At 38.4% G+C, this 12,185-nt stretch overlaps 1 protein-coding gene across 1 annotated transcript in view; it reads right to left on the bottom strand.

Moving 5' to 3' along the window:
- Positions 1–12,185, bottom strand: part of LOC113011595 (NACHT, LRR and PYD domains-containing protein 3-like) — a 604,422-nt gene that overhangs the window by 399,278 nt on the left and 192,959 nt on the right. The window lies entirely within an intron of this gene.

The raw sequence follows: 12,185 nt of genomic DNA, 5'->3' as shown, positions 1-12,185 counted from the left end.
TAGTACATCTACTGCTGTTTGCATGTGTCAAGCACTACGACTGTATCTATGCATATAAATTCACCATATATATCCAGCAAAAATGTTTTGTTATAGGAAAACAAACAAAGGCATTCAATCAGAGGTGAGAAATTAATTGGGAATATGAATTATAGGTGAACTATTCTTTACCTACTAGCAATCAAGCTTCTTTAACCAAGAAGCTTGAAATATTTGAATGTAAAATTAAATAAATAAATAAATAATAATAAAAATAACATGATGTAATTAAAATGCACAACTTACATTAAGGAAATCTGCATTTGTATCCACAGGCTAAAAGTAAAACAGTAAATGTGTTAGTAATAGTACAGGTATTTGTAAAAAAAAAAAAAAAAGAGGCAGTAACTGTGACGCTTCTAGTGGGATGCTAAATGCAGAGATTTATATTTACAGTATAATACTGCATGTACGGGTAGCTGTGTTGTGAACTGTAACTGAATATTAGAGAATCTCAGAGAAATTAAATGTATTTATTTTTTGAATTTATCAATCATAAAACTGTGTGTTTTGAAGGCCTGTTACGATAACGACTTTTTGTTGGTCGGTATATTGCCCCATAAACAATTGCGACAAGTTATGTCATTGTCATTTTAAGACCATTTTATGTCTTTGAATGTATAATCATAATATAACACCATAATAATGCAAGATCTACACACTTTCAATTGACAAACCAACATCTAATTCTTAAAGTATTTAGATCATTGAAATTAGGAATCAAAATATTAGATACCTTAAAAACTTGAATAAATAGTAAGTTTTCTAACAAATAGAAAACAATGTTATTTAATGTTATTGTTTTGTTATCATTATATTTTATTTTTGTAAATATAATGGCACATAAATTACATCATCAACAATTATTGAGGTCATGTACATGTACTGTGTGTTAAGTCGATATATCGATTATTGTGATAGGCCTACTGTTTTGGTATCATAACGAGCTTGTCAAACATGCATGACCACTAAACAATGTCTAAGCAGTAGTATTGGTCTGAATGACAACAAACATAACTAGTGTTTTGGAAAATCTGTTAGAAAACAGTTATTTCAATAATTATGATTAGCATGTGACACAGACACCGCATAAAAAACCACAACAACAAATACTTACTTTAGGAGGATGGGGGAGGGCAGCATGAGGTTGAGACTTTGACATCTGTAAGAAACAAATTCATGTATTACAAGCAAGTCACTTAAAAATACATTAATGTGGCAGACTGTTCCCTGTTCAGATGCAGTGTATAAGTACAATCAGGGCTGTCACAACAATGGGGTGGGGCCAAGTGGCTGCAACCCTAGGTACAATGTGCAGGTATATATAATTACATATAATATATGTGAATAAAGCAAGAATCTGTTTAGGTTAGTCACTGTGCTGACTGATGTTTGCTAGGTTTATATGATTGCAAACTGCACAAAAACAACAACAGCAACAACTTTAATGACAATGACAAACAAAATTACTTACATTTATGTAAATCTCACATTAGGAAGATCTGCATTCGATTTCATGGGCTGAAATAAATAGGCAGAAACATTACTGCTAAAAAAATAAAAAACAAAAACTCTAAAAAGCCTAAAAATGACTTAAAAAGCAAGGAAATGTGGAACATTGTAATTAGCGAACATTAATAAAGCATAACTGTTCTTTCTTTCTAACCTTGGTAAGTACTCTGTAGCCAGAAGGAGAGGTAGGATTTCTGTGAAAGCCAAATTAAATGTGAATAGGCTTTGATAGTTATTGAGAAGGCAGAATAATAAGAAAAGGCAAAAGTACGTCACAATATAATTAATTAAGTTACATATTTTGATTACCAAATTATGGAAGCGTGGAGCTGCCACCCAGGCAAAAGAAAAATAGAGCTTCACGTTATGACGTGAAATGTTTATTGTTCTAACATTATGCTTTTCATGTTTGTATAATACAGTGGTTCTTAACCTTGTTGGAGGTACCGAACCCCACCAGTTTCATATGCGCATTCATTGAACCCCTCTTTAGTGAAAAATAAAGTGTGTTTTTTTTTCAAATTAGACGTAGATATGTTTTTTACTGGTGCACAAAATGAGCCGTGCACGTCACAGCGGAGGCTCTGCCGAACCCCTGAGACCAACTCACCGAACCCCTAGGGTTCGATCGAACCCAGGTTAAGAACCACTGGTATAATATAATATCACATTATTATAATATACATAATTGTCACGTTCGCACAATATTGTACGGACGTGATAATTATGTGCATTTTTCGTACAATGTTGTTCAAACATGTTGTTCAAACATGATAGTATATTGTTAGAACGATAAACTTTTCACGTTATAACGTGATATACTTATATTTCTCTTTTGCCTGGGTGGCAGCTCTACGCTTCCGTTCCAAATAAGCGAGAATAAAGTAATATTATATGGGAAAAGGCACCTGCTAGCTTGATGATGGAGGCTTCTTAGACTGGCCACCCGCCTTGGCTTCTTGTCGCCACTCCATGAAATAAAGGTCCGTTTCCTCCATGCCGGCTAATTATTCATCCTCATTAAAATCTCGTATATGTTCAGTTGGCAGAATTGAGAATTTTACATCTTCCAACCACTTAATTAACGCGAACATAATCGGCTTGTTTCTTCCCGTCTCCTGTATCCGGCCGTTCCTCTCGCTGTCAGATTTCGCGCCTCAGAGACGTCGTTATTTTTCAAAAAAAAAAAAAAGAAGAAAGAAAGAAACAGCAACAACTACTAAAGAGAGTTTTTGCACGTTCATTGCACATTTGTGGGAATGTTTAAATATTTAATTTTTATTAATTACTTTTCATTATATCTTTATTTTTTAAACCACCGTGGCAATGCGCATGCGCATACACTCCTGCACGCAAAGGGCTTTGGAGTTGACGTAATGTCGCAATGCATTGTGGGAGCGCAGCACCATCTTGGCAGGTCACGAATCAAAACAAGTTTGCTACAAACCATTCTGAAACGTAGCTCAAAAGAAAATGACGGTATAGAGACAGATTCTGTCCAGATGCAAAGAGACGGTACTTGATTGTTGAAATGTGGACCCGTATGAAATATAGCCGTGGAGTAGAAACCCTGAAGACCAAACCGCTATTGACTTAGCATGATCTACTCTCATACCTTGTCTGTGGAGTCAGAGCATACACGGCGCACCAATTTCGCAATTATAAATCTCTGGAGGCGCACATCCAATTCACCAAGGACTGGGTACAAGATTTGGCTATTTTTAAGCCTCCACGTTGTGATTACGCCGTCATTCAAGCAAAGGTAAGTCAGCTTGAGTACTGCGAGTAAAATGCGTTTGATTCCCCCCAACATTCAAATTAGTGCTAGCAAAAATTCATTCGTGAGGGGGAAATTACAGTGAGAACATGTAGAGGCTCTGTTAGAGGGATAACATAGTGAGTTCAGTGCATTGATGTGACATTGTCCTGAAGGATTTAGTTATTCTTTATGGTTAAAGAAATTGCCCTAATTAATTCATATTTATTATAAATAATCCTAATTACACATCTTGCTTCCTTGTTTGTGTCCTGTGTCACTAAAAATACATTCTGTTTTAGTTTTATACATTGATTAATGACCTGCAGAATCTGCTTGTCATATTAGGTGTCCATAGTTGTCACTTAAAGTCGAACTTTATGTTTTCTCCCTCTTGAAAGTGATTACATCCTTGCATTACATACTTTAGATTCATTTTTTGCTGATAGGTTTCTAAAAAGAAACATGCAGATTTAGAATATAACATGCAGCGTTCTATAGATGGATACATAAAAACACTTTATTTGTTACATTTATGATAAATGGATTTGAAAGTAAATAAAACACATTTGTGTCGGCCTTGGCTCATAGTTCTTGTCTTTAAATGAACTTTGTCTGTGTGTGTTTTAGGTCCTGCACTCTTAAAAACTGAATTGCAGCATTGCAGCCACAGGTCATTGTGAGCATCACAGGGAAGGTTGAAGCCGCCCACTGCAGCTGTATGACTAGAGTCGTGGAGACTTGCAGCCATGTCACTGCTCTTCTGTTTAATGTAGAAGCAACAGTGAGGATCTGTGGCACAAGGACTGTTACAGATGAACCTGCATACTGGGTTTTGCTGGGTAATATGACCAAGATACAGCCAGAGGTTGGCCATAAGATAGACTTCTCCTCTTCAGCTGCCCAAAAAAAAGGTTCTTGATCAAAACATAAACAGACCATTCGTTGTGACAGGTAAAAGAAGCCATCCTCAAAAAAGAAAAGTTCCACCTGCTACTGTGGAGGAGTTGGATCAACTGATGGGACAATATTTTTCCAAGCATAGTTCTGTTCTGAATAACCCATAGTGTTTTAATTTAGGGGGCCATGTAAATACTTTGCATTTACTGAATATGTACTTACTAAATACCACTGTTCAAAAGTTGAATAAAGAAACAAAGAAATGTTTGCCTATTTTGAATTAAAAGCACTTTGTCGAACATCACATCAGTTACAATGTAGAAAAAATGTTATGTATAGTTTACAAATGACAAAATGTTCACATAAAATCATGACAGCATTTGTATAATATCACCCACTACTAGCATTCTGTAATTTACTGTCTCTTTTGAAAACTTATCACTTATCACATGGAGAAACCTTTGGAATGCAAGCATGCTGATCCACACAGGTATGCACACAGGTGTACACATGGGTATTCACAGACGCGGACTACAGCTTTCTTGGCTGCTGCCTCAAAGCACACTGTGCGCTGTCTATCCTGCGTGCTGCACAATATCGTTTATTATTTAGTAACTATTGATATCTACTGCTAGCTAGTTTATTGTGATGGTGCTTTTTTTTCTATTATTATGTTGCTCTTTGTTGTTTGCTGTCTCCTCTGTTTTTTTTTTCTCCATACAGGTGACCCAGGAGTTTTTTTTTTTGTTGTTTGTTTTTTTTTCTCTCTTCCCCCCCTTCTCACCGTCTCTTCTCCCCTTTGGTTTTCTTTCTTTCTCTCCCTCTCTTTCTTTCATTCTTTCCCCCTGTCCTGTCCCACAGTTATGTCTGTCCCGTTTGCAACTGAAAATAAAATAAATTCATAATTATAATAAAGGTCAATCAAATGGACCAATATGGCAAGGCCATGATGATCCACTTGGTAAAATAAATCCGCTTGCCATCTTTCTTGGCCTCAAGACAACAATTCTGATGGCTATAGATCCAAACGGGACAAAAAAAATAAAAAAATAAAGTAGTCTCAGAATAGTGAATTAAACCAACATTTATTGTTGATTTTTTTTTTAACAAGAAAAACATTTTTCAACTGAATAAAAACAATGCCAATAACCAAAATAAATAGAAGCGTACATGAAAACTACACAGTCCTTCACCTTTCTGTCTGATTTTTTTAAGCAAAACAGTTTTTCATTCCACTAAAAACAGGACAAACCCACCAGCATGAACATTAAATAAACTATTACAATTGTAAAACAAAACTCATTTACAAAATGTAATAATTATCAGTGGGTCCCAGGAAATAGAATGTGACATGGGATTTAGATTTCCGTTACCAGGATGGTCGGGTTCAGCGAAGTCTTTATCACCACCTGTCAAAGACACATCATCAATATTCATGTTTGCTCAGGTTATTCACTTGTTCACATCTGTCTGAGATCATTCATACTGTTGTATGGATGTGTGTACAGTATGTATATAATTATCAGCTATGTAAAAGATATTATCATCTCTGTTCTTACCTAGTTGGAAGTCCTCCATTCAAACTCAGAGAGCCGCTGGAGGAAGGTGGTGATCCGAGGGCTGATTCTTGTAACCTTCCTCTTTACGACACGACCTGTCTTGCGGCTTGTACCAAGTTTTGCAGGGCATTTTGTTCCCATGTCTGGATTGATCCTCACAAAGAACCTTTTAACGGAAAAAAGGCTGCTTTAATTTCAAAATTAAAACATACGTTACAGCAATCACCTATATGTTTCTGCAACTGTAAAAAGAGAAGGAGAAAAAAAAAAGAAGAGAAAAAAAAAAAAGAAAACTTATCACTACATAAACAGCACAAGACTTAAAAGTATTTAACAAGAGCATTTTTCCCTGGTTTTACTACCACACTGGGGCACATGTTCACCAAAACGCAGCAAACCTTTGCCATCTTATCCAGGAAGGTCACCTTTTTACCCACACATGGAAGAAGTAATCTGATTGGCATGGTGGTATGTAGCATGTAGTTTGAAGCAGGGATTTCGTAGTGCCCCATGTGTAGTGTTGGAACCCAGTCAGGATTTGTTTCATTCATTTCATAGGCTGGTTTGTTGCAATAATGCCAAATAATTAGCAACTCTATAAATAGAAGGTAGTTCTGCATGTTTGTTCTAAGTTTGTGCTATGATCTCAGAGCGCATTGAAAATAAAATTAACAGGCTATAAATAATAATATGAACTTATTTAGAACTTACCTGAATGAAAATACTGGAGCACACCAACAGATATCTGTGGCTGGTAGAGAACTGAATATCAGCTCGTCTCGCAGCTGCTATCCAGGCTAGACGCCTTCTTTTGGTAACATCCAACACATAAGCTCCCTCATGATGTTTCCAGGTGAGGAAACAATGAAAAGAGAGCCTGTTTTCAAGCTTATTCCTTTGTCGGTAGTGCAATCTAACATTACAACCGACCACACAGCAAGCATTTGTTTGGCCTGCTAATATGGCGCCTTGACCAAAAATCCTGGCTACGCCCCATCCCGTAAGATCACGCTCCAGAGCCCTATTAACGTACGGATCTAGAAAGAAGACGCTGCATTTTTAACTCTGAGGGAGATGGAGAATGAGCCTATTTCCAAAACAGTGGAGTGTGTTCCTTTAAGTACTAAATTGTATATATTGTCAAAAACTAAAGTGTACATAGCAGTTGTTGTATCTTGTTTACTGTATCACTGACAGATAATTTCAAAGTCAATGAACGCTACATTATAGTGAGATATTGTGTAATGTGAAATACTGTAAGCAAATGAATAAACAACCTAATTCGTGATAGACCTTTGACTCTGTTTTGTTTGAATCCAACTGTTTTTTGCAGATGTGCATAAAACATGTTACTTTTAGTATTGTTATCATTATCATCATTATTGCACTAAATATATTTTAAATAAAGGATACTTTGATATACATTCTACTGTAAGGTTGGAAATGTATTTTCTTCACCCTAAAATATGTTTTGAAATGTATTTTGGTTTGAAAGAAATATATTTTCAATTTCAAAAATATATTTTTTTGGAGCATCACAAATACAAAATATATTTACCATATATTTGAAATATATTTTGGCCAGGAAAAATGTATTTTTTTACCGTATGGGTTTGCTGCTGCTGACTTTGAAAATCACACCAAACATGGAATCAAATATATCGACTCAGCTTAGACTACAGAGAAGCTCGGCACTGCTCACAAAACTCAACACAAAAGGCTTTTTAAAGACAACAATCACTTTGACAGACACACAAACACGACTGAGTACAGAGGAGCTGCTGGTTTGAAGCCACCGAAATGTTCAAATGTTTAAACACACTGCAGCGTTGCAGCCGTGATGCATTTGTGCTGCTAAGGCCACACACATCAGCTGCCTTACATTTTAGTACCAGTTCATCTCTGACCATGGCAGCACAGTCTTTCCAGTACAGTGATGTTGGTGGGGACAGTGGGGACTGATTGTTCATTGGCTGTAAGCCGGTCACATGGACGTTTAACTGGTGCTTTGATTGCTCTGTAGTCTGTTGTGCCTGTGAGCTGCTCCTAAAATGAGACCGATTATAATTGTCACCATTCTGTTAATGACTCTTATTATGTGCGCTCTCCTCCACTGTCACACTAAACACATCAAACCTTTATTTTGGTGTAAAGTCAGGATTTATTGGCTCTTCTTAAAAGCGTCATGAAGTGCAAAACTCAGCAAACATTATACAAAAGTAGATTTAGAAGCTGAACTGAAAACATTTAAAGTGACAGTCAGCACAAATCCAGCTGACATCTCCATCCAACCCAAGTCTTCATTTAAAGTCATTATAACTGTGACACACGTTTGTTACAGTATTAATCCTGCCTGATGCTGCAGGGCCAACATCATGAAACAGGCTCAGCATTTATTTCCATTATGAAACTTTATCATTAAAAACAAACCATTGTTCTGCAGTCGTCCCAGGACTGTCGGTCAAACGTTCTCTCCACATGTTTGAGGCTGAGCTCACTTTATCGTCTGCCTGAAGGAGGGAAGCAGATGTTACTAAACATCACAATAAAACATATGAAATGGGTGCACATGAGGAACGTCTGCACTGTTAAAGCCATGCAAACATCTTCACACATGAAGCAGCAACACCTCTCAGTTTAGCAGCAGCTGGTAAAAGCCACAGTGATCCTGGAGCCTCCCTGAAGGACTCGTTCATCAGTAACTGTCAGGAGGACGATTAAACCTGCTGCACACGTCCTGTAGTTACACACTCGGGAGGAAAGACGACGTCCTCGCTCTGCAACATGACCTGTGTTTCATCCAGGACGCTCAAACACAGACTGGTTTCCAAATATTAGACGCACTGGTTCTTCATGCGTTTCTACCTGAGCACTCAGAGTCATTTCTACAACAGGCCTCCTTCACCTGCTGGTGCCTCTGTTTCTGTGTTTGGCTGTTTCCATCAGTGCCTGATGTTTGTGATCTTTGATCTGTTCTGAAGTCTCTCTTTGTAACACAAATGTTGTTTGGCTTCTTTTGCAAACAAGGCAAAAGAACTTTAATGGATTCATTTGCTGATCTTACTTTTCTGATGCAAAGCCGTCCTTTCAACGCTTTAGAAAGAAAACCAAACAATGTTTTTAAAACTTTCCCAAAATGTAAAAGCTATTAAAACCATAAACTTCTGCTCCTTGATCATGTGATTCTTCTTCTAGACTGTCTGTAATTGTTATTGCTGATTGTCAATAAAGTTGTTTTTTATAAGTTATGTTGTAAAGGAAGCTTGTGGCGAGGGAGGAGGGGCGACTAAAAGCAGGTTCATATAGTGGGAAAGTCCTCAGGTCATGTGAGGATATTTACTGATGCGTCAACACTGTCAGATAAAAGAACGGCTGCTGCATTTGTTCTCCCACAAATAAGTTTGGTGATGAGTAAAAGAATTACAGATGATGTGGCAGTTTATACTGGGAGCTGGTAGTGATGTTACTGGCTTGAACTGGGCGGAGGACGCACTAATATGGAGGTATGTGGTTTGCTGGGACTCTAGCAGCGTGCTAGTGAGCACAGGTGATATGTCTTCAGACTCTAGGCAACATATTGTTTTTGATATACTTCATTTACTGTATAGAATCAAACACAGAGGGATAGAAGTGGATTTCTTATGGCTCCCTGTGAATATCGGTGTTGATGCAATGAACAGGACGATAAGTTTAAAAAGGTGCAGCAAGAAGAAGTCGTGCAGGTTTGACTATAAAATACAGTGAAAGTGAGGTGAAGAGTATAATGAAGGTAAAGATGAAGGACGAGTGGCAGGCACACTGGGACAGAGACGGGAAAGGCAGATATTATTATACAGAAAACAGTCGTGTAGAAGAAGCTGCAGCAGAGACCAGGATGGAATCTGGAGAGTCAGAGTTGGTCACACAGGCTTGAATAGCACACTTAAAAAGGTAAACATGACACAGGAAGTGTGACTTCTGTGGACCAGAGGAGACGTTTGACGGGTTGTTAGCGTCGTCAGGATGCTGGATGGAAACGCTGTGCCTGATAGGATGATTACAGGCTGGACTTTGTCTTCCTGTTACAGATGGATCCAGGCCCTGGATGACTGCTGGACACACATGACCCACACTAGGCTGCCTTCATCCATCCTTTCCTCCTTCACTGAGACTCAGAGTCAGCATGTATGTATTTATCAGTGATTTGAATCCTTTCATTACAGAGTGAAGTTAAAGTAGACGTGTGAACACACTAATAAACACAAAGGGACACAACTACTACTCCATGATGGAAAGCTGAAGTATTACACAGCTTTATGAACCTCCTGTTATCCTGGTAGACGAGTACAGCAATAAATCTTTTACTTGGACATCTTCTGGCTCCAATAAGCTTTGAAATGTGACCATGAAGTTAGAGACACACTGACTGAAACCCACAGCTGTGACTGTGGATCACATCCACACACAGTGTAGCTGCTGTCTCTGCGTGAGCCTTTGCACTGCTGCTCGCAGCACCGTTATATCACTCAGCGCTCGCTGCTGTTATTGAATCCACTTTTTACTGTCCGTGCAATCAAGCTCCTCTGCAGAGCTAGAAAATATCTTCGAACCAGTTTATGTGTTAGGGGATCCTTTGCAGCTGTGACTGTTGCCTCTGTTTTTGTCCTTTGGTTCCTGGGAGCCTTTTACATTTCCATCAGCAACAAATATCTGAACAGGCTTTATTGTAGGAAATACAGGATTAAATAGTTGTCATTATTTATTAGATGTTGTTAAAGATGATCCGATGCTTGTTTAGTTTAATGCTGTGGCTTCAGTCAGCATCACTGTGCTGTATAGTTTTATTTTTCTGATCCTTCTGTTAAAGTTGCTGAATAAAAGCTGGTTGGTCTGCACCTCACCTCTGCCTCGAGCCTCCTTCTTTAAAGCAGCAGAGGCTCTTCATTCAGGTATCACAGCTCGAGTTGTTCTGCAGGAGACCCAGAGTACTGTCCTTGGTCCATAATGACATTAATCCTCAAAAATAGTTCTGGCATAATAATTGTGCACACAGTGTAAAACTGAAGAAGCTTCTCAGATGAAATGTCTTCAAGAAACTTAAAAAAGTCCAGACACTTTTGTTTCTGAGCTTCTTAATTCAATTCAATTTTATTTATATAAATCACAACAACAGTCGCCTCAAGGCGCTTTATATTGTACAGTAGATCGCACAATCATAGATACAGAGAAAAACCCAACAATCATATGACCCCCTATGAGCAGCACTTTGGCGACAGTGGGAAGGAAAAACTCCCTTTTAACAGGAAGAAACCTCCGGCAGAACCAGGCTCAGGGAGGGGCGGGGCCATCTGCTGTGATTGGTTGGGGTGAGAGAAGGAAGACAGGACAAAGACATGCTGTGGAAGAGAGACAGAGGTTAATAACAGATATGATTCGATGCAGAGAGGTCTGTTAACACATAGTGAGTGAGAAAGGTGAATCCACACATCACTCGGCTGGAGGAAGCTGGGTTTCCACACCGTCCTGGACATAAATACAGACCTGCCTGCTGTCATAGACCCCAGGACTCACATGTTACTTATAAGTGACTCATATGTATGCATGTATATATTGTGTATATTGTGCTATTTCTTACTTAGTGTGTTGTGTCTTTGTTCCTGTTTGTGCTGCAGCACTGTAACCTAAATAATTTCCCCTGGGGATCAAAAAAGTATTCTGATTGTGATTAAATGAAAGCAGTCAGAGCAGAGGACGGTGATGTAAGGAATGGGATTTTAATCAGCCAGTCTCCTTTAACTCTCAGCATCACAAAGTAATGTGGTAACATCTGGACTGATGTGTTTACTGTCAGCTAGTTTAAATGCTGTAGGCTGCAGCCGTTGCTCTAACACTATAACTGTAACAGGGCTCAGTGCTGCTTCTAACAGTCTGAGCTGCTTCAGGCTTTATTTGTGAGGAGCACAGCAGCTTACAAACACGTGGCTGGGCCTGGACCCAAAGGAGTGTTTGTTAAAGCCTGCAGTGAATCCAGCAGCAGAATGATGGAAATGCAACACAGCAATGATGAAGAGGAGCAGAATTAAAGCCAAAGTCCAGTTCATACAGTTAGGTCCATAAATCAAATAAGGGAAAATAAAATGTTGTTGGATGCACCTGTCTGCTCCCTTAATGCTCTCTGGTCGCTATGGTAACGCATAAACATTTCTTTCAAAATAAGACACACGACTACAACACGGGAAAAGACCCAGGGAAACGAAGTTAACGATAAAAACCCTGAAAACCATTGTTGGATTTATATTTTATCATTGTCATTGTTATTGGGGAATATCTAACCATATATGCTCAGAGGTGTAGAACCAATTGTGTAATGATAGTAGTCTTTAAAGACTTTGTGTGACTCCAGAGTGTTCTGGCATTCACACCCACGTCCTGGGATCATG

This window comes from Astatotilapia calliptera, chromosome 3 (genome assembly GCF_964374335.1).
Source record: "Astatotilapia calliptera chromosome 3, fAstCal68.1, whole genome shotgun sequence".
NCBI lineage: Eukaryota > Metazoa > Chordata > Actinopteri > Cichliformes > Cichlidae > Astatotilapia > Astatotilapia calliptera.
This window is presented reverse-complemented; position numbering and strand designations above follow the sequence as displayed.